Raw genomic sequence first — 22,926 nt, forward strand, 5'->3', positions numbered from 1 at the left:
ATAACAAAGTAATAAAAAATAAATTTTAATTTCAAAAAAAATGGTACAAAAAATACTAAGCATTGTTTACTAAGTTGTCCACTTTTTCTTTGCTTTCTTATATATTTTCCTTTGTTCTATGCTATGTATTTTTGCTTTATTATCCCCACTTCCCTATCTCCCTCTCCTGCTTTAAAGGAAGTTACAATTAAATATGGATAGATAGATGGTAGATAGAGAGATATCTACAAACGTGCTAATATAGATAGATAGATATAGGTATACATATATATATAATATGTGTATATATATATATGTATGTATATATATATATACATACACACATATACATTCATACACATAGCATAAGAGCTTATTATGTTCATTTCCACTTGTTATCTATTTCTCTGAAGGTGTATAGTGTATGTGTGTGTGTGTCGTGTGTAGAGTATCTTCTTTTATAAGTTGAATAGTTACCATGTTTTTCTAATGATCTAGCTGATCATTTCCTATACCACAGCAATATTTCAACCCATTCATATTCACATTTTTTTATTTTCAAAGCAAATGCATAATTTTTCAACATTGATCCTTGCAAAATTTTGTGTTCCAAATTTCCCTTTCCTTCCCCTCACCTCCTCTACTAGATGGTAAGTAATCTAATATATATTAAACATGGTAAAATATATGTTGAATCCAATATATGTAAACATAGTTATACAGTTATCTTGCTGCACAAGAAAAATCAAATCAAAAAGAAAAAAAAAAGGAGAAAGAAAACAAAATGCAAGCAAACAACAACAGAAAGAGTGAAAATGTTATGTTTTGGTCCACATTCAGTTCCCACAGTCCTCTCTCTGGGTGTAGATGGCTCTTTTCATCACAAGATCATTGGAACTGGCCTCAGTCATCTCATTGTTGAAAAGAGTCAGGTCCATCAGAATTGATCATCATATAATATTGTTGTTGAAGTATATAATGATCTCCTGGTCCTGCTCATTTCACTCAGCATCAGTTCATGTAAGTCTCTCCAGGCCTCTCTGAAACCATCCTGAAGATGGTTTCTTATAGAACAATAATAGTCCATAACATTCATATACCATAACTTATTTAGCCATTCTCCAACTGATGGGCATCCATTAAGTTTCCAGTTTCTTGCCACTACAAAAAGGGCTGCCACAAACTTTTTTTGTTTCCTTCCATTATGATTTCTTTGGGATATGATACTGTATCTAAGGGTATGCACAGTTTGATAGCCCTTTGGGCATAGTTCCAAATTGCTCTCCAGAATGACTGGATCCATTCACAAACTCCACCAACAATGTATTACTGTCCCAGTTTTCCCATATTAACTCCAACATTCATCATTATTTTTTCCTGTCATCAGCCAATCTGAGAGATGTGTAGTGGTGTCTCATAGTTGTCTAATTCACATTTCTCTGATTGATAGTGATTTAAAGCACCTTTTCATGTGAATAGAAATAGTTTTAACTAGTTCATCTCAAAATTGTCTCTTCATATTCTTTGACCATTTATCAATTGAAGAATGGCTTCAGTTCTTATAAATTTGAGTCAGTTATCAATATATATTAGAAATGAGGGCTTTATCAGAACCCTTAAATGTAATTTTTTTCCAATTTCTTGCTTCTCTTCTAATCTTTTCTGCATTGATTTTGTTTGTACAAAAACTTTTTTAATTTAATGTAAACACAATTATCTATCTAGTGTTCAACTGTGAGTTCCAGTTATTCTTTGGTCATTGCATAGTTTCTGCCATATTAGTTTCCAATTTTCCCAACAGTTTTTGTCAAATAGTGAGTTCTTATCTGAAAAGCTGGGGTTCTTGGGTTTGTTGAACACTATTGTGTGATTAAGTAGTTGTTGTCTATCTTGTGCTGTGAACCTTACCTATTCCATTGATAGACTACTCTATTTCCTAGCCAGTACCAAAGGGTTTTGATGACTGCTGCTTTATAATATATATTTTAGGTCTGGCACAGCTAGGCCATCTTCATTGGCGTTTTTTTCATAAGTTCCCTTGAAATTCTTGATCTTTTGGTCTTTCAGATGAATTTTGTCATTATTTTTTCTAGAGCTGTAAAATAATTTCTTGGAAGTTTGATTAGTATGGCATTAAATAAGTAGATTAATATAAGTAGTATTGTCATTTTTATTATATTTGCTCGGCCTACTCATGAGCACTTGATATTTTTCTAACTGATTAGATCTGACTTTATTTGTTTGAAAAGCATTTTATGGTTGTGTTCATATGCTTCATGACTTTTCCTTGGCAGAAAGATTCCCAAATATTTTATACTATAATATATACTGTACTATATATATTTCATACTATAACCACAGTTATTTTGAATGGAATTTCTCTTTGTATCTCTTGCTGCTGGACTTTGTTGGGAATTTATAAAAATGCCAATGATTTCTGTGGATTTGTTTTGTATCCTGCAACTTTGCTAAAATTGGGGATTGTTTCTAGTAGTTGTTTAGTTGATTCTCTAGCATTCTCTAAGTATACCATCATATCATCTGCAAAGAGTGATATTTTAATTTCCTCATTACCTACTCTAATTCCTTTAGTCATTTTTTTCTTCTCTTATTGTCAAAGTTAACATTTCTAATACAATGAAATAATACAATTGTTTTCTATCCTTACTAATTTTCTACTTTAATTCTATTCCTTAATTTGCTTTGCTATCACTTAATCTCCCCCTACCCATGGATGTCTCTCTTATCTTCTCTCCCCCACTCTTTCCCTTCCTCTTTATTCCACTTCCATTAATCTACACACATTATCCCAACCCTATTAATCTAAATATCCTTCTATACCCCTTTTTTATCTTTAATCCTTTTCCAATTAATCTGTGGAACTACTGCCATAAATCTAACTCACCTTTCAATACTACACCTATCCCAGACACTTCCCCATTCTTTCTTTATTTTGGAAGGTGCTTTACCCTTGATAGTATATTTTTCTTTATTTAATCCATTCTCTTTATGAATAGATTTTCAGAACTACTAGCCCTCCTACCCTTTCTAATGGCTTTGTCTCAGTTCTTGCTCTGCATCTCATTTGTATAGCATAATTTTTATTTTAACATTTTCCTAGTCTTGTTTTTTATCATCAGCCCATACTCAGCCCTGCCCCAATCTTTCCTTTAAGCTACCTAATTACTGATGTCAATCTTAAACATATGGTATACATTGGCATGTGAAACACATAAAGAATTTGTTGATGTTGAGTTCCTTGAAATTAATCTTTGTTGTTGGCTTACATATTAAAGTTTCTACCAAGTTGAGAAAGGTCTGAAAATCTGTAAGTTCATTGAATATCTTTTTTTTTTCCCCATTCAATATTATCGTTAGTTTTGCTGGATATAATATTTTTGGCCATAAAGCTAGTTTTTTATATTGTCAATATATAATATTACAGGGTCTTTGTCCTTTTATTGTAGCTGCTGGTAGATCCTGTACAATTCTATTTGTAACTCCAGCATATTTAATTTTGTTTGTTTGTTTCTTGTAGGATTTTCTTTTTGATCTAAGGGTTTCAATTTTTTTTAAATTTCATTATTTTTTAAATTACAGCTTTGTATTTTCAAAACATATGCATACATAATTTTTCAACATTGATCCTTGCAAAACCTTGTGTTCCAAATTTTTCCCTCCCTTTTCCCCACCCCCTCCCCTAGATGACAAGTAATCCAATATAATAAATGTAAAAATATTTTAAAATATATGTATACATATTGATGCAATTATCATACTACATAAGAAAAATTAGATTAAAAAGAACAAAATGAGAAGGAAAACAAAATGCAAGCAAACAACAAAAAGAGTGAGAATGTTGTATTGTAATCCATACATAGTTCCCACAGTCCTCTCTCTGGGTGTAGCTGGCTCTCTTCATCACAAATCATTGAAACTGGTCTCAGTCATCTTATTGTTGAAAAGAGCCATCCATCAGAATTGATTTTCATATAATCTTGTTGTTGCCATGCATGGTGATTCTGCTTATTTCACTTCAGTTTTTCTAAGTATATCCAGGCCTCTCTGAAACCATACTGCTGATTGTTTATAATAGAACAATAACATTCCATAACATTCATAACCATAATTTATTCAGCCATTCTTCAGTTGATGGGCACTCGGTTTCCAGTTTCTTGACACTATAAAAAGGACTGTCAAAAACATTTTTGTACATGTGAGACCCTTTCTTTCCCTTTCAAATTTTGGCAATACTATTCCTATGTGTTGTCCGTGTAGTGGTGGATAGATTTTTTTTTTTTAATTTCTACTTTCCCCTCATATTCTATAACTTCAGGACAATTTTCTCTGATTATTTCTTGTAATTTGTGGTAAGGTTCTTTTTGTAGTCACAGTTTTCAGATAATCCAATTATTCTTATATTTTTCCTTGATCTGTTCTCCTGATCTTTTTTTTTTTTTTTTTTAATGTTTCACATTCTATTTTTTTTTTCATTGTTTGTGTTCTGTTTTGTTATTTCTTGGTCCCTTATACCTTTATTGGTTTTCTCTTGCCCAATTCTAATTTTCAAAGAATTATTTTCTTCTTTATGACTCTGTATCTCTTTTTCTAGTTGATTAACTTATTTCATAATCTTCTTGTTTTGCTTGAATGTTTTTTCTTTTTTCCCCAGTTTTTCTTCAGGTTTTCTCATTTTATTTTTGAAGTCTTTGATTTTCCCTAAAGACATTGGGAAGTTTAATCCTTGTATTTAATTTGTTACTGTTTGTGATTGCCCTAATTTGTTTGTATAAGCGCCCCCTCCCCCTCTTTTTTTCCTTTTTGCCATTTCTCCACAGTATGGTGCCATCATGGGCTTTTCCTTAGTCCTCCTCCTCTTCCTTCCTCTGTTTTCCAAAGCTTTGGAAAACCCACATGCCCCAAAGCCCACATGAATAATGACCTTTAGGGATATTGGGGGAGGTGCCTCCCTTTCTGCCATTTACTACTCAGGTTTAGAACCCTCTAGGACAGTAGATCCCACCCTGGCTCCCTGCTTCTACTTTAGGGCCCCAGTGGACCCTCTGCTCCAACTGTGCCTTGATGCCGGGTGGTGCTCCCTCCCAGTGGATGACTCCATCAAGTTGACCATCCAAGTCTTTGACCAGCAGACCCAAACCACCCTGCAACCCCACTCCTACCTACCCCTGCATCATCCTAATGATCCAGCGACCATTCCACCAGAAATGGGAGAAGTCCCAAAGGTTCACCCTTTGTTCCTGGGTGGGTAGCAGTTTTCAATTCAGCCACTATCTCCTAGTCCAAAGAATAGATCCACCCCCCTCCAGGTGCCCTATGGGACTTTGACCCCCCAACTAGAATACCAACCCTGGCTGATCCTGTTTGACCAGTGCCATCTTTGGCACCACAAGACCTTCCTGACCCATTAGTTCCAGCTGATCCTTTGGTCCTCACTCCATACTCAAATTACTTCCAATAGTGCACTTTTATTTGAACTCCACAAACCCCAAGGTGGGCCGTGATTGTTGGCTTTGCTTTAACTTTGAACTCCCTTATTTCGTTGGGATTGCCCTGGCAGACCCAGTTCCTGGGACCTCTTCTCAGTCTACTTGTTCCTGGGAGCAGCCTAAAATCACCCTTGGGAGTACTCAGAGCACAAGGATCTGTCTGGTGACTGCTTCCACAAGTCTTTCTGACCCTCTCCTCCAGTCTTCTAACCCCACTTCCTTAATTAATATCTCAGCATCCTCAACTGATGTTGCAATTTGGTACCAGGCCCCTGAAGGTTCATGATTTGCCTGTAGGGATGGACTGACCAGGTGTCCCTCCTCTAGTACCCTCCTCAGAAGGCCAGATTCGTTCTGTGTCCTGGTAGTGGTGCTTCCCAGCCTGTCTGTTCTTCCAGGAGGAGATGGATGGAGCTACTTTAGGTCCCACCTTTTCCCCTTGGAGATTGTCAGACAGAAACGTGCTCTGCCATTCCTTCCCTTAATAGTAGGGCTCGGGTTGGCAGGCACTACTGCAGCCCTCCTGATGGGCAATTCTGGGTATGCTGAGTTAAGTGCATAAATGACCACACACCTGACTCAGATAGAGTCGTCCATCTCAAAACTGGAAAGCCAGGTTGACTACTTGGCTGAGATGGTACTCCAAAACTGAAGGGGACTTACTCTCCAATAAATTAATAATCAAATTGTTCTCTAATCTCTATTCGGCCTCAGTTTCTCTGGTATTACAGTGCTTTTTCACTGCTAACTTCTACCTTAAATTCAACCCTCTGCAAGAGATCTTTTCCAGTGAACCATAATCATTACTAAGTACCTCCCTATAAAGTTACATTTCATTTATAATGTATATATCTTGTTTATATACAGTCATTTGCATGTTATCTACTGCTTTGGAATATATTCTCCTTGAAAGTGAAGATCATATTGTTTGTTTTGTTTGTAACACTTTTTTCATATTTCTAGTACTTAGTACAGTACCTGTTCAATATAGGTGTTCAATAAATGCTTCTTGAGGTGCAACTCATATCTGATTATAGATTTAGGGCTGGAAGAAGACACAAAAATAATTTAATTCTATACATTCTCTTTTGAACTATTATTTGGAAGCCCAGTCCCAAATTAACTGCTTTTCATTTGCTCACTATTCACCTTTTAGTTCCTCTCCCCTTCAGAAAAAGATCTATGAAATCTAAGTTGTATTATACTTTAACAGCTCACACTTACATAGATATGTAAAGTACTTCACAAACACTAGCTTATTTGATCAATATAACAACTTCTGGGAAGTAGATACTATTATTACCCCCCTTTTTTAGTCAAGGAAACTGAGACAAGATTTGAATTCAAGTTTTTCTTCCCCTAAGTTTCAGTTTTCCATCCACTATATCAATTATATGTTTTACCATCAACTCTATGAGGGCAAGGATAGCTTATTACCTAAATTTTTATTTCATCACATAATTCTGCTTACAGTAGGCTTTCAACAAATGAACCTTAGTAACCGGTGACATTATCTCTTTGAAGAAAGAAAGTAACTCTTGTTCATATAATAGCTCAAAAATGGGAGGAAAAAGAACCATGAGATAGTACCCTTTGCAGTCAAGGTGGAGAACTAGGTCACAGTCATGGAAAGAGTTTTGAAGTGAGCCTGGCTAGGGTCATTCCTTCAAAAAGAGCTTCTAGGAAGTAATTCAGCAATCTGAATAGAAAATTTAGGGAGTCTTGAACTGAGCTGGATTGGGAAGGGGGAGAAGAGGGAATCCCTATATTTATATATAGTTTGTATTTATTAATATAAGGCAACCAAGAAAATTAAAGTTACCTGAATAAAGCATGTTAACAAAAAATACATGCTTGTATGTTTCAAGCAAAATTTTATCTTTTGCATTTTAGAATAATCTAGATTATGATGGAAGCCTATTTCTTTTTGCATATGCCAGGAAATTTGCATTATAATGGAGATATATGTGTATGATTTAAAAACAATAAAATGACATAAAGAAAATGGAAATAAAAATAGATTAACTGTGAATAAATTTCATAGAATGTAATGCGGAAGAAACTGAGCAAGACAAGAGATTAGAGACCAATTCAATAATTTATTAAATGGAGAGAAATACTGGGACCAATGGATCCATGGTTGATCCCAGGGCTAGATGAGACTATCATCTCAAAGAATCTAGACCCATCGGGACAGCAAGCTTTTTTATAGGATAACAAGAACAATGACATAGTGGGGGAGGCACCTAGATGGGGATAACCTAATGGTGGGGGAGGTTACTGATATTCTAATGACATCTAAAATGGATAAATCTTTATCTTGTCAAACATTAAGAAGGAATGTCTATAACCTAAAAATATATAAAAATTTTATCTCAAACATTAAGAGGGAAAGGTTATAACCTAAGGCAGAATAACTAAATAGGACAATTGGAGAAACTGGGTCACGACATTGAAAAGGCAACTTTGGCACAACAAGAGAAAGAAATATAATTTCACAATTGCAACCAATTCTCTATTAACCACAATGAATTACCAATAGTGTAGTTGTGTAGTTTATTTGAATCAAATATTGCTTTACTTTTTTAATTAAAGCTTTTTATTTACAAAACATATGCATGATAATTTTTCAACATTGACCCCTGTAAAACCTTGTATTCCAATTTTTTTTCCTTCTTCCCCCCATCCCCTCCCCTAGATGGCAGGTAGTCCAATATATGTTAACTATATTAAAATATATGTTAAATCCAGTGCATACATATATATGTATGTATGTATTTATACAGTAACCTTGCAACACAAGAAAAATCAGATCAAGAATGGAAAAAAAAAATGAGAAAAAAAACCAAAATGCTATATATTTTTAAAATTTGACAGCACCTGTTCTTGTATAGTTATTTTGTATATATCATATGCATTCTGGCTATTTATATAATTCTGCCCTGCATGAAACCTAAAATTTAGCTGCCAAAACTGAGGAAGTACAAACACTAAACTCGCTCACCTCCTTAAAGAGACTGTGGAAAGGACATAGTTCTGCTCAGTTTGGAACTGTTGCTATGGAAGCCTCACCATCTATTCTGAAAATAGAGATTCAGGGAGAAGTTGCAGAAGGATAAATAGTGAGGGAATTCAATTCCCTCTGGTTCTGCAGGCCTTTTGCTGGAAACTTCATTATGTAGTTGAGAGGATATGGCTTCATAACATTAACAGATCAATTTACAATCAGTTTTGAAGTGGTTATTTGGGATCTGGTACTAAAGATGTAAAGGAAAAGGGAAAACAGTTCTGGCCCTCAAGGCATTTACCTATGTAAAAGAAACAAACATATAAATGTATGTATATATGTATATGTGTGTGTGTGTGTGTATATATATATACACACACACACACACATATACAGAGAGAGAGAAAGAAAGAGAGTAGCATTTGTCTTTGATAATTACATGTCCTATTTTGAATTGATTTTAATGCACCCAGTATCTTTTGCCTTACCGTAATAAACATAGTCAATATGTCATGGCTAGTAAAATGACACTAAGGCAAACTAAAGAAACATTTTCCCCAAGACACAATAATAGTTTATTAACAGTGACACATAACACTGTAAATAAAGTGGGTCAGACTATCCTCCACCAGTTGCAACTGAAAAAACAAATATTAAGATTCTATTGAGAACTAAAAGGAGATAGGGTGGAGTTGTTGAAAAGCCTTTCACTTATCTGCATCTGAGAAAAGTGGGTTGGCCTTCAAGTATAACTAATCATATATCTTCCAATTTAGGAATGTTAATCCCTTCATGGACCTCAGTTACCTCTAGTAATCATGGCCAGATAATCAGAACTACTCTAGTCAGGAAACCACCCAGTTAGCCTTCCCCTACAAGATCAAATCATCTTGAACTTTGTTAAGAAGAGGTCTGGGTAGGAGAGCTTGAGGACTCACCCTGGGTAGGAGATTACTTGAGGACTCATTCAACCCAAACTGGTTCTTTATTTACAAGTAAATAAAGCAAGGGTTCAAAGTTAGACTGATTAGCAATATCTGGCAATTAAGTGAATACTATGCTTAGAGTGCCAGGCCTGGATTTGGGAAGATTCAGGAAGAAAATGGCAATCCAGTATCTTTGCCAAAAAAACCTCACATGGGTTTTGACATGTCTAACCACATTTTTAGTTGAACTGAGAGAAATGGTCTTTTGAATTAGACTGAGAAATAGAGTTTGAAGAAATTGGGAATATGGATCTCAAAGGAATATTGTTTATTAAGTGAGAGAATATTCATTTTCTTCAATGTAAATAAGTAGATTCCTCCAGCCCCCCAATCCAACTAAATATAACAATCTTCAGAGGATTTCTGCATCTGTTGGCCACACTTCTACTGCTCAGGGATTCTGATCAGATTGCTCAATTCCTCCCTACAACCTCTATTTGAGGAAGCAATCACACTATCCAGACTTAGTTCAGATGTATCTGTATGACTCTGGACTAGGTTTTTGCCTACCTCAAGTAGGGTACATATCCTTGTATCCAGCTTTTTACTCCCTTTCATGAGTTATTTTCTCTCATTAGAATATAAACTCCTTAAGAATAGGAGGGAAAACTAGTTCTGAGGGAAACACCCATAATGAAATGTAAAAATTAGAAATATTCTCTGAAGTCCAAAAGATGTGATTTGAGATTTATTATGAATTATTTTACCTTATTTCCTTTATGCACTAATTAACTAGTTTGGCTACTCAATAGTTGCCTCCATGAGCTCTGAACAGAACTTATGCTTTCAAACAGACCAGATGGGCTTAAAATATCAGTTCCTTATAGAAGAAAACAACTTTCTCAGCTAACAAGCACAGCATACTCAAGCTTTACAAAATATGTAACTGCGCACCTGATCTCACTTCTATTAGCCAATATGAATAAACCCATGCTTACCCTGAAAAATTTAGAGCATGAGATTATGTTTCTAAGCACAGACATTCTTTTGATATGCAAATTACAAAATGCATGACTATATGGGGCTAAGCCAAAAAATATTAATCAATAAAACACAACAGGGGTGCAATTTTCATAATTACACCCAGTGCTCTGCTGTATCGCAAGATTTAAGGTGCAGCCCTGATTGCTACTTTATGATAAATGTGTGCCCTTCAATTGTCTTTTAGCTGGCACATGGATTGTTTCCTGCCAGGAAAGTGTTCTGGTTCAAAGAATATAAAGGCAGCAGTTTCCAATTCAATTAACTTCAACATTAAGCACCTACTATGTGTTAAACACAGATATGCACAAGAGATACTGAGATAGAGCCTTTGACAGGCTGACTTTCTACTGAATAAAATTTCAGATTCAAAAAGAAAAAAATTAGTTTAGTTTAGTTTTTGATTTTTTAAAATGTTGCTAACTTGGAAACTATAATTAGTTTTCCTCAATTGAAATACAAATCACTATTAACTTTCCTCCCCCAACCATTTCATCATAAAATCTAAGATTTAGATCTGGAAGGGACCTCAGAAGCCAAACAATCCATTTCGTAGGGAAGATTTCTTCATTTGTATGGGGTCAAGTCTATACATAAACCAATATGTGGAGTATCACAAGAAAGAAGACACATCCATATACATGTATTTACATGCTCACTAACAGAGACACATACAATTGTGGTGCCACAGTTCCTTTTTGATGTCCTGACCTACTTTCCCCATTGTCCTATTTAGTTACTCTGACTCAGGTTATAACCTTTCCCTCTTAAGGTTTGATAGGATAGATGAGATAAAGGTCTACCTCAGTTGCTCTGCTCCCAAACCCCAGGCTATAATCATTCCCTCTTAAATGGTTGATGAGATAAAGGTTTTATATCTTTAGGTTATAGACATTCCTTCTTAATATTTGAAAGGATAAAAGCTTATCCATTTTAGACATAAGAATATCAGTAACCTCCCCCCCCCCATTAGGTTATCCCCATCCAGGTACCTCCCCCATTATGTTATTGCTCTTGTTATCTTATAAAAAAGCTTGCCCTCTGATACTTAAGTGCTGGACTCTTTGAGATGATAGTCTTGTCCAGCCCTGGGACCAAACACGGATCCATTGATCCCAGTATATCTTTCCATTTAATATACGATTGAATCAGTCTCTAATCTCTGTCTTGCTTAGTTTCTCCAGCATTACACAATATTTTCTTTAGTATTCAGTAGAAAGCCAGCAATACTTTGTCTTACAACAAGAAAAAAAAAAAAGAAATTCTTTGTCTAACTTCTTTTAGTCAGTTTAAGTAGAATCAAGACATACATCTTAAAATCTCTACCATACTCTTAAAGATTTTACAATTTAATACATATATGTTTATATTGATATCCAATATTATCATTGTCATCTTTTGTTTCACTTGTCCAGACATGAAATTTTTCCTCATCCATAATTTTGAATGAAAACTTTTTTGCTCTAATTTGTTTATTTTGTGACTATTTAGAGCTTAACCATGTATTCACACAGAGCTTATCTTGGTATATGATACACATTGATGGTCTAAACTTAAGAAAACTATCTACTTTATCCAGCAGTTTTACTCAAATAATGAATTATTTTCCTAATATCTCATTTGGTTTTATTGACTATTACAATACTACTGCTTGCCTCTATATATTGTGCAATTAATTTGTTCCACTGTTCACTATTTGTTGTTTGATTTTTTCTGTCTTTAGATGAATGGTATTATGATCTTTGTGTAAAATCTGTTCATCTTCCCATTCAGAGAATTTCACATAATAGAAATGTGGAGAATGTTACCTTTATCAAAGTTTTCATCTCTTGCATCACTATAACATGCAGCTATGTTTGCATTGTCCTAAGTTTCTGTCTAAGAAATACAATCTTTTCCTATTTCAATAAAACTGAAAATATTTCAAGGATAAGACTGGTCTTTGACTATGTGTCTGTTGCCTGAGGATCAATCTAAGTGAAGAGCTCATTACTAAATAGTAGTACATTAGGTCGTTAATTTTGGGACAGCTATAACTCATGAAGATTATCTTCTAAGATAAATAAGGTTGCTAAAATTTTCATCACTGAAAGGCATTTCCACATTAATGAAATAAAAAAAATCATTTAAAGAATTTCTGCAACATATTCATCAAGGGCATGTTATTTTTTTGGGAAGGTGATTTTTTTTTTCTTACCTAAAAAGATCATAATCCATCCGTAGTTTAAATTTTCACATGACATGAAGGTCATGGTTTCATTGCTTCTACATATCAGAGATGGATTTGAAACCAGTTCTTCCTAACTCCAAACTTAGCACTCTACATATTACACAGATCTATCCTTGTATATGATTCTTATACATACAATAAAAGTTTGATTTAGGCAGATGGAAATTTGCTTTCTAATATGCTTCTACAAAAAAAAGGATATTACTCAGTTTGCGGACTTAATTACAAGTTGAAATTCATTTTCTCTGTGAGTATCATGGAATGTTTCTCACCAAACCAAGCTTATGATATGTTATTTCAGCTTTCCAAATAATCATTTTCTTACCCACCCAGAGCAATTTATAAAAAATGATGATTTCACATGTTTGATTTATCTGTATGTCTGGGGGCAAGAGGAAGGTTTAGAAAGATTTGTGGAACATTTTTTGGTAAGGTAACACCTCTAAAATTAAAAAAAAAACTATTTGCTTGGCAATGCTGTTATTAATTTTTAAAAGTTTCATATTTGGTCCCCCTAAGCTTGTGGTTAAGTTATTATTTTGCATCTACCATTTAAAAAGACTTTAAATCTTTTAGGCACATAACAAAAATTGTTACCAAATAGTTCAATCTGAAAAGAAGAAATGTTGCTGCTGTCTATAATTCAAGTCATTAAGCCTGAATAAACTACATTAAATTCAATAAAGATTTATTATTTACCTACTATGTGAATGGAACTTCATATCCATACTAGGTTACTGGGAAATGGAAAAACATATAAGGAACTTGAAGAATTGGATATGATCATTAAGACATTATCATCCATTTTTGTAAAAATCAGCCAATAGAAAATGATTGGAAAATGGCAAATGGCTCCATTTTCTAAAAGAAAAAAGAAAGGAGGAGAGTACAATAATAAATTGTTTGTTTAGTGAGCTTTACTTTGAAACAAGAATGGGGAGATATTTTTAAAAAAATAAAGGTTTGTGAAAACATAAAGGACACCAATGATGATAAATATAAGCAAGGCTTCACAAAAAAAAAAAAAAAATGCCCAAGGTTACTTTTTTTTTCCTTTTTTTATAAGACTACTAAATATAAATCAATAAAATCCTGTTGATTTAATATGTACAGATTTTTTTTTTTAATGCCCTCTAACCTTGTGGACAAGAGAGATAATAGAGTAGGAGGAAAATGCACAGTTAAAGGGATTCTCCCCTTTTCCATATTTCCTGTTACTATTTAAAGCGTAACTGTCCTCACTAAAATTTACAACTTAGGCTACATTATCATAGATATCTCATGTACAGACAAAACACATATCTGTGTTTTGTCATATCTGATCTATTGTCAAATTTTGTTGTTTCTAACTTCAAAATGAATGTCTCCCAATGTCTTATTGTTCCACTGAAATAACGGGACATAAACTTTTAGTATACCCAGGTTTATTCAGCTTCTTTTACTTCATATGATTAGTGGGAAATTAGGTAGCAGACAATGGGAAAAATCCAAGTCTGAAGTTTGACTAAGAAAGCTCTCTGAAAGGATAAATGAAAGGACTCAAGAGAAAGGGGAGTATAGATCTGAACAATATAGTTCATCAAGAGATCAAGAAGATGAGCCAAAACAAAAGTGATAGCTTGGGAGAGAAGTAAAAAAAAAAAAATGAAGAAAAGATTGTGGGTTAGCATGAGGGTTTGAAGTTGTAATGAAGAAGAATAGGTAAAATGACAACAGATTATGATATTCATGAACCTGGATATGGAATATTTGTGGGGAATAGTAAAATTAAAGGAATGTATATCTATATGTGTAGTTATAGTGGAATAGAAGAGCAGGTCATGGAAAATGAGTACATTGAAGAATTGAGTATTAAGGGAATTTCAAAGAGAATTAATTTGTATGTCTCAACAAATCTCAAATAAGGACAATGAAGACAAAGATGTGATCCAAGCATGGAACTAAATGAGGGAGACAATGTTTTGGAAATCTATAAATAATAACTGCAATTATGTTTATTAGATAAACAAAATGGATTGGATGAACCTTAAGATGGAGAAACTACTAACTGATGGTGATGGAGATTATAGAAGTGGCAATATGAAGTATGGAATTTGAAAGAACAACTAGGATTGAAAGAGTAGCAAAGGAAATTTTGTCATTTTTGACTTTATTTGACAATTTATTTTTCCACTTATATGTAAAACAATTTTTACTATTTGTTTTTAAAACTTTGAGTTCAAGATGTTCTCTCTTCCTTCTATCCCAATGAGAAGGCACATGTTAAGTTAAGCAAAATAGTTCCATAAAAGTTATGTAGTGAAAGAAAACATAGATTTCTCTCCCTTGAAAAAATACCTTCAAGAAAAAATAAAGTAATCAATAAAGAACAATCAGTTCTTTCTTTGAGTGTGGATAACATTTTCATTACAAATCCTTTAGGGCTGCATTACTGTAATACTGAGAATAGCAAAGTCATTCAAAGCTGATCATCCCACAACACTGTATTACTTTGTTCATAGTATATTTCACTTGGCACAAACATATGGGAGTATGGTGTGGTTTTTCTGAGAGGATCCTGCTCATCATTTCTTCTAGACTAATAGTATTTTTTTCATAATCCCACAACACAATTTATTAAGTCATTCTTCAATTGATGAATATTCCCTCAACTTCCATCCTTTTGCCCTAAGAAAAGACCTGCATAAATATTTTTGCACATATAGATCATTTTCCTTTCTTAAAAACATCTTTTTGATTAAGCTCAGTTCCAATGGTCTTGTGATGAAGAGAGCCATCTGTACCCAGAGAGAGGACTGTGGAGAATGACTGTGGATCACAACATAGTACTTTTATTCTTTTTTGTTGTTTGCTTCCAATTTGTTTTCTTTCTCTTTTTTTCCCTTTTGATTTGATTTTTTTTGTGTGTGTGCAGAATGATAGTTGTGGAAATATATATATATAAAAACATGCACATGTCTAACATATTTTGGATTACTTGCCTTCTAGGGGAAAGGATTGGGGAAAGAAAGGGAAAAATTTGGAACACAAGGTTTTGCAAGGGTGAATGTTGAAAATTATCTATGCATATGTTTTGAAAATAAAAAAGTTTTAATAAAAAACTCAAGATAATTCATAAAGCAATATATATTAAAATAAATAAACAAATTACCAAGGAAAAAAATCTCTTTGGGGACAAATGTATAGTAGAAGAATCAGTAAGTCAAAGGTTAAGCATAATTTTATAGTGTTTTGAGCATAATTTCAAATTGCTATACAAAATGGCTGAATCAGTTCACAATTCCAACAACAACACATCAATGTCTCATTTTTTTCATAATCCCTTCAATGTTTGTCATTTCCTCACTTTGGAACTTTAATCAATCTAATAGATATGAAATAGTACCTCAGAATTGCTTTAATGTGTATTTCTCAAATCAAGTTAATTAGATCATTTTCCTCTATATGTCTTTGGTTAACTTGATTAGTTCATCTGAAAACTGTTCATATCTTTTGATCTTTTATTAATTGGTGAACGACTTTTTTTTTATAAATTTCACTGATTTCCCAATATGTTTCAGAAATTAGTTCTTCATCAAAAATACTTGCTTCAAATTCTTTTCACAATTATTATTGTTAATTCTATTGCCCTACTTTCTTTTTCTATTTTTTCTCTCTTTTTACCCTAACTCTCCCTAAAAATGTTTTGCCTTTGATCACTCCTTCCCTCAGTATATTCTCTCTTCTATCACTTTATTTCCTTATTTTATCCCCTTCCCTTCAAACTTTCCTGCAGGATAAGATAAATTTATTTTCTTATATTGAGTGGTATGTTATTTTCTCTTTGAGCTAGTAATGATAAGAGTAAGGGTCATTGGTTTCTCCTCCATTCCCCCTCTTCCCTTCTATTGTAAAAGCTGTTTCTTATTATGGGCCAGAACTCTGAACTCAAAACAAGGATTCTTAAAAGGTGCTAAGTCAGTGTAATTGATGAGACAATGGCTATCTAATTTAGCATGGTGAGTAATAGTTTTCTAAATTCATTCAGTATGATTGATTTAATCTTACAACGAATAATGGTTTCTATGCTCAAAAAGTTATCAAACTGTGCATACCCTTTGATCCAACAGTAGTAACTAGGCTTATATCCCAAAGAGATTCAAGGAAGGGAAAGGGATCTGTATGTACACGAATGTTTGTGGTAGCCCTCTTTGTAGTGGCCAGAAACTGGAAATTGAATGGATGCCAATCAATTGGAGAATGGCTGAGTAAATTATGGTATATGAATCTTATGGGATATTATTGTTGTGTAAGAAATGACCAGCAGGCCTTTCAGAAAGGCCTAGAGAGACTTACATGAACTGATGCTGAGTGAAATGAGCAGGGCCAGGAAATCATTATATACTTCAACAACAATACTATATGATGATCAATTCTGATGGATGTGGCCATCTCCAGCAATGAGATGAACCAAATCAGTTCCAATAGAGCAGTAATGAACTGAATCAGCTACACCCAGTGAAAGAACTCTGGGAGATGACTATGAACCACTACATAGAAGTCCCAATCCCTCTATTTTTGTTTGCCTGCATTTTTGATTTCCTTCACAGGCTAATTGTACACAATTTCAAAGCCCAGTTCTTTTTGTACAGCAAAATTTGGACATGTATAAATATATTGTATTTAACTTATACTTCAACATATTTAACATGTATTGGTCAACCTGCCATCTGGGGGAAGGGGTGGGGGGAAGGAGGGGAAGAGTTGGAACAAAAGGTTTTGCAACTGCCAATGCTGAAAAATTACCCATGCATATATCTTGTAAATAAAAAGCTATTAAAACAAACAAACAAACAAACAAAAAATAATGATTTCCTAGTGATATAATGATTGGTTTATACTCAATGTAGAGCATATAAGCTGGGACTCAGACTCAGAGAGCTTGGAGACAGAGCCAGAGAAGACAAGCAGACTGTAAGCAGGAGCTCAAGCCCTCGGACTCAGAGTCATTCATTACATCTTTATCAGCCTTGTGGTGGCTGGCTGGTCTTCCTGCATTTTCTCACTGAAATCATGTCCCCTCTGAAGACCACAAGAAAGTTAGCTGTGCACCAGGCGAAAGAGACAATAAAGACTTTTGGACTTTAACACCCGACTATTCTCGTGGTGATTACTCTATTGAAAAGAAGCCTGCTCCAAGACCTCCAGAAAACCAAACAAAAACACTACAGTTTCTTGCCTCTTTTACATCAGATAATTTATGTCATTCCATGTTTCCCATTCCCTTTTATCAGGTACATTCTTCTCCAACCCATAATTTTATTTATTTATTTTTTTACATATTGTTCTTTTATATTCAACTCATACCTGTTTCTTCTGTCTATTTACACTCCTTCTAACTGCCATAATAATAAAAATGTCCTGAGTTACAGGTATCATCTTCTGACGTAGGAATATAAGCAAACTAATCTTATCAAGTCCCTCATGATTTCCCTTTATTGTGTACTACTTTATGCTTCTCTGAGACTTGTATTTGAAAGTCAAATTTTCTCTTCAGTTCTGGTCTTTTACTATGAATGCTTGAAAGCCCTCTATTTCATTGAATATTCCCCTTTTCACCAAAAGAATTATACTGTTTTCTGAGTAAGAGACTCTTGGTTGTAAGCCTACCTTCTTTATTCTCTATAGTATTATATTCTAAGCCTTCTAATTCTTTAGTGTAGAAACTGCTAAATCTTACATTATTCTGACTATAGATCCACTGTACTTGAATTATTTCATGCTGGATGTCTCAAATATATTCTCCTTGTTCTGAGAGTACCAAAATTTGGCTATAATATTTTTGAGAGCTCTTATTGGAATTTCTTTTAGAAAATTGTCAGTGGATTTCTAATTTACTCTCCAGTTCTAGAATATCAGGAAAGTTTCCCTTGATAATTTCTTGATAGATGATGTGTAGGATATTTTTTTGATCATGGTTTTCAAGTAGAACAATAATTTTTACATTTAGCTCTCCTGGATATATTTTCCAAGTCAATTGTTTTTCTAATGAGATTTGTTTTCTATTTTTTCATGATTTTTGTTTTGTCTTTTTTTTTTTTTTTTTGATTCCTTATAAAAGCATTAACTTCCATTTGCTTGGTTCCAAATTCTAAAGAATTATTTTCCTCAGTGAGCTTTTGTGCCTCCTTTCCCATTTATCCAATTTTGTATTTTAAGGCATTATTTTCCTTAGCATTTTGTACTTCTTTCGCCATCACTCTCATTTCTCTTCTTGATTTTCCTCTACTTCTCTTGCTTTTCAAAATTCCTTTGAAATTTTTCCATAGTCTGAGACCAACTCTTATTTTTCTTGGAGGCTTTGAATGTAGAAGCTTTGAGTTTGTTATCTTGTTCTGAGTATGTGCTTTGAGCTTCCTTATCACCATAGTGACTTTCTATGTTTAGAATCTTTTTCTGTAGTATGCTCATTTCCCCATCTTTTACTTTACCCCAGGCTTGTACTTCTTTGTTAAAGGAGGACTTTGTTTCCAGGGTGGAGAGAGCAATGTCTCAAAAATCAGAGGTTTTGTGCAACTATTTTCAAAGATTCTTCTAGGGATTTGTAAGCTTTTATTTCTTCCAAGGTGGTATAATGCAAAAAGTGTGTTTACTAATCTCCTGGCCTATGCTGTGATCTAGGAATGATCACAAGCACTCCTCCCTGTCCTGGAACTGAAGGAGGGTTTTTGCTCCACTCACAATATTCTAGTGTGCTAGTACTCTCCCTCAAACTGTGACTCTAAGCCAGAAATATGTCTTGGATCTGATTATGGGCAAAGCAATCCTTCCTCAGTGCTAATAAAGAAACCTCTGATCAACTGCTCGACAGTCTTACTGCCTGTGATCTGAGACCTCCAGAAGCTAACCACCACTGCCTACTGTTTCCCTTGCTGCCTGTTGCCACTAATGCTGCACTGCTCAATAAGTGACTTCCAAGGCCTGCTCCTGGTTTTCTGCTTCCCAAAGCTCTCTCACTCTAATGAAACTTTTTTTTTTTTTTTTTTTTTTTGGCTGAGGCAATTGACGTTAAGTGACTTGCCCAAGGTCACCCAGTTAGGAAGTGTTAAGTGTCTGGGTCCAGATTTGAACTCAAGTGCTCCTGACTTCAGGGCTGGTGCTCTATCCACTGCATCATCTAGCTGCCCTGAGACAAACATTTAAACATCTCTTGCTGAACTGCTAAGTCATCTTTAGTGTCTTTGGGCTGAGAGGTCCGAAGATTGCCATGGTGCCATTAGCTTTAGAGGGCCCAAAGCCTGCTCTGGATTTGCCTGTGTCTGGTAGCTGTGCTGAGACTGTTCTCTATTCCCACTCTGGGGCAACAGACCTTTCCTGCTGACCTTTGATTTTACCTGAGAAAGTGTCACACTCGATCTTTTTGTGGGTTCTGACATGTTAAGATTTGTTTAGAGTCATTAATTAAGGTTATTATTTGGAGGAATTTGAGGGAGATTTCTTTACTTTGTCATCTTAGCTGTACCCCTGGAATTTGTGTCATTAAGAGAAAGTGAATTCAAGAAGGTAGAAGACAAAAAAAAAAGTTTCAGAATGAAAGCTATTTCATATCTAGAGAGAAAGTATTATAAATAATACAGTGGGAGATATAGAACAGAGTTAGAACAATGAAAATAGGATGCTTAGAATTGCTGCAATGAGTTGGATGTGATGGATTGGAAGCATGTTAATCATTGAGGAGTAAGTTCAGCTATATTATTGTCCCCAGAGGATGGTTCATGTATACAGTTGTCCCAGGAAACTATGTGTTGCTAGAAGGGAGAGAGGGAGAGAAGAAAGAGAAAAGGATTGTGGGGAAACTTCTTCAAGCCACTTTTATTGATGCCAGTGAAATAAATTTTAGAGGGCTCTAAGTAGTCTGAAACATTACCTGAAGAAGAGTTGATGCCAGAAAGGCACATAATATGCTTGAAAATTTATGATTGGGATCTGAGGGAAAATTCAAACAAGAGATTTATCACAAAGAAATAGGAGTCCCAGGAAATAATAGCTTCTTCAAAGTCCTCAAATAAAGGTTGAAGAGCTTCTTTTTGTCAGAGATATTTTAATAAATATATCATATATATATTTTGAAATTGTATATTCAATAAATAGTCACTGAATTCCCTAATAATTGAAATTCAGTTATTCTTTAAATAACCAAGATTCCAAAAGATTTCTTTTTAGGGATGGATCATATATCTTTGATGTAAATAAAATAGAGCAGATTTCCTATTTCTATTTCAGATTCACATACTTAGAAGAGTAAAGCAGTGGTCTCCATGGTGACACAGGTCTTGGTTTGTGGAATGCCATATGATGATCTCATTAATATGACCAGAGATGACTACTGCTTCCTTTATTCTTCTTTGAAAATTGTCATAATCCAACAGCTTTCAAGAACACATAGTTCCTTGGAACTCATCACCAAATTTCCAATCCCAATGTATCAGTACTCCCCACCTTTACCCCACTTTCTAAGATCATAAAAACAACAAGAAGAAGCTGATAATCCAAATATGAAAACAAACTATCCCAGCACTGCCTAAACATAAAACTTTTTTTTTTTGATTGAATGTTTACTTTCTGCACATCAATATCTTGAAATTGGTGCCTTTGCTTTATTGCCATGGCTACCCTGGGGAATCAATGCAGAAAGAATGCTGACAAACCAGACTCCCCCAAGAACAATTCTGCTCACTCATTCTCAACAAGATTTTGAATTCCCAAAGCTATGTTCTCAAAATAGGTTGCCATAAATGCAGCAATAGTATTTTTATTCAAATGTTTCACACTCTGGGATTTCCTTAAAAGACTAAAAATCCAGATACCTGATTTATTTTTTGTTTGTTTTTTATATTTTTATTTTCATTTTATTAGTTTTTAAAAGAAATTCTTTTATTTTTAATATACATTGCCTTATGAATCATGTCGGAAGAGAAAAATCAGAGAGAGAGAAAAAGAGAAAGAAAAAAAACAGAAAAAAGAAGTGAACATAGAATGTGTTCATTTACTTTCAGTCTCATTAGTTCTTTTTCTGGATTCATTTTCTTTCCAAAGTTTGTTGGGATTGCTTTAAATCACAGAATCACTAAGAACCAAGTCTTTCAAAGATAATCATTTCACATTCTTTCCAAGAATACAATGTATTCCTAGTTCTGCTTGTTTCATTCAGCATCAATATATGTAAATCTTTCTAGGCTTTTCTAAAATCAGCTTGCTCATCATAATTTATAGAACAACAATAATAATAACCTTCATATACCACAACTTTTTTTCAGCCATTCTCCAATTGATGAGCATCTACTCATTTTCCAAATCTTTGTTACCACAAAAAAAGCTGCTACACACACATTTTTGCACACATGGGACCTTTTCCCTCCTTATGATTTCCTTGGGAAGGCTGCCAACTATCACCATTATTATTCAATATTATATTAGAAATGTTAATTCTGCCAACAAGAAAAGAAAAAGAGAATAAAGAAATTAGAGTAAGTAATGAAGAAACAAAATTATCACTCTTTCCAGATGATATGATGGTATACTTAGAGAACGCTAGAGAATCGACTAAAAAATTACTAGAGACAATCCACAACTTTAGCAGAGTTGCAGGATACAAAATAAATCCACAGATATCATACGCATTTTTATACGTAACTAACAAAATCCAGCAGCAAGACAAAAAAAGAGAAATTCCATTCAAAATTACTGTCGATAGTACAAAATATTTGGAATCTATATGCCAAGGGAAAGTCAGAAACTATAGGAACAAAAGAGTTAGACAATGCTAATCCCCTCCCTTCTTTCTCTTGATTGCAATAAGTCTTATACTGTTCTTCATGTGAATTAATTTTCCCATTATGCCTCCTCTTTCCCTATTTTTCCAATACAGACTTTTGTCCACTCCTCATTGTCTTTTTCTTTGATATCATCACATCAGAGACTGGTCTCTACCACACATTCAATTCACAGACACCCTCTGTCTGCTCCAGTGACAGATGTAGTTCTCAAGAGTTACAGATATTGTTTTCTCATCTAGGGATGTAAACAGTTTAAATAATATATATTTTCTCTCTGTTTACTTTTCTATACTTCTCTTGAGTCCTGTGTTTCTAGATTAAATTTTCTGTTTAATTCTGGTTGTTTGTTTTTGTTTTTTTTTTTCAGTAGAAATGATTGAAAGTCTCTTATTTCATTGAAGCTCCATCTCCTCCCCTAAAA

Source organism: Antechinus flavipes, chromosome 4, assembly GCF_016432865.1.
Source record: "Antechinus flavipes isolate AdamAnt ecotype Samford, QLD, Australia chromosome 4, AdamAnt_v2, whole genome shotgun sequence".
In the NCBI taxonomy this organism is placed as follows: Eukaryota; Metazoa; Chordata; class Mammalia; order Dasyuromorphia; family Dasyuridae; genus Antechinus; species Antechinus flavipes.